The 1,089-nt window shown below is 46.2% G+C and overlaps 1 pseudogene; it reads right to left on the bottom strand.

Moving 5' to 3' along the window:
- Positions 1–261: 261 nt before the first annotated feature.
- The window catches only part of LOC102821121, a 4,218-nt pseudogene continuing 3,390 nt past the window's right edge, over positions 262–1,089 (bottom strand).

Genomic DNA, 1,089 nt, shown 5'->3' on the forward strand with positions numbered 1-1,089 from the left:
TCTAATACAGTGTAGTTAACTCTACGATGCTTGGCTGTGAGCAGGTGTAGTTCTTTTTTTTTTTTTTTTTTTTAACTAAAAGAGCTGACAATTTTATTTTCACATGTCACAATATAATTTTTTTTTTTGTCCACTATTCCACTTGAATACTATTTTCTCTTTGATAGAAAGGGGTAACAAGTCTTCCTTGTGCTGTTAGGAAACACCGGGGAAGGAGTACAAGTAATAGAAAATTGATACAAAGAGGCCACCTTCTGTCTTTTATCTGTCTGGCCGAGTCATTCCTGGCCGAGGGGGCACCATCATAGGACAGGCAGGGGTCTCATCATGGGAGGCCCAGGCATCATTGGCATGTGGCCTCATTCCAAGAGCAGGTCCCAATGGCATCATCCCAGGAGGAGGAGGACCCATCATTGGCATCATAGGAGGACCCCCCCCCCAAATATGGGGTGCTGGCATCATACCAGGGCAAGGAGAACCCGGAAGACTTGGGGGAGGCGGGATCATCTCCCCTGCTGGAGGAGGAGCAGAAATTGGGGTAGGAGGTATTTTTCCTTGTTGAAATGCAGCCGTTGTCTTGTCAAGCAAACTCAGCCTGCTCTTCCATCCATTTCTGATAGTAATCTTTCACATTGTCATTGTGTTTCCTACCACTGCAATGTGTCTTTCTCACAGATGCAGAGTCATGGGTGAGGTATGCATCGCAGTAGTCACGATAAAACTTGGGTGTGTGGCTCGGCCAGCCCTTTGCTATCCTGTTCTTGGGTGTAGTTCATTTTATGATTGGATATGAGCAGGAGTAGTTCATCATATGATGATTGGCTAGGAGCGTGCAGAGTTAACTCTATGACGATTGGCTATCAGCAGGTGTAGTTAGCTAGCTATTCCGATTGGCTATGAGCAGCCAATCAATTGAAAGGGTATTTCTTTGTGGGTGTGGTCTGCTTCCAATATAATGGACACTCAGGAAATGCTTGTTTGCTGCTGGGGCTGGATCTTGCTCGTCCTTCAACGTCCAGTTCTTTGACCTTGAGCTAGTGGCCTGCTCGGTTTATCTGTGTGCCTGCTGACCTTCATCTTACCTGGACT

The sequence above is a fragment of the Chrysochloris asiatica genome, unplaced genomic scaffold (genome assembly GCF_000296735.1).
Source record: "Chrysochloris asiatica unplaced genomic scaffold, ChrAsi1.0 scaffold00034, whole genome shotgun sequence".
NCBI classification, from domain to species: Eukaryota; Metazoa; Chordata; class Mammalia; order Afrosoricida; family Chrysochloridae; genus Chrysochloris; species Chrysochloris asiatica.